The following is a 213-nucleotide window of genomic DNA, read 5'->3' as shown; positions in this document are numbered from 1 at the left end:
TGATTATGTTTGGAAGATATCTTAGTCACCACTGTATAGCTGTGACCAATGTGTCTTTTCTTATGAAAGAAAGCATTAACTGGGGGCTTGGTTATAGCCTCAGAGGTTTAGTTCATTATCATATTATCATGGACTTGGAAGGGAGCCTGGCAGCATGCAGGCAGTCAGAGAGAGAGAGAGAGAGAGAGAGAGAGAGAGAGAGAGAGAGAGAGA

Source organism: Mus caroli, chromosome 3 (assembly GCF_900094665.2).
Source record: "Mus caroli chromosome 3, CAROLI_EIJ_v1.1, whole genome shotgun sequence".
Classification (NCBI taxonomy): Eukaryota; Metazoa; Chordata; class Mammalia; order Rodentia; family Muridae; genus Mus; species Mus caroli.
This window is presented reverse-complemented; position numbering follows the sequence as displayed.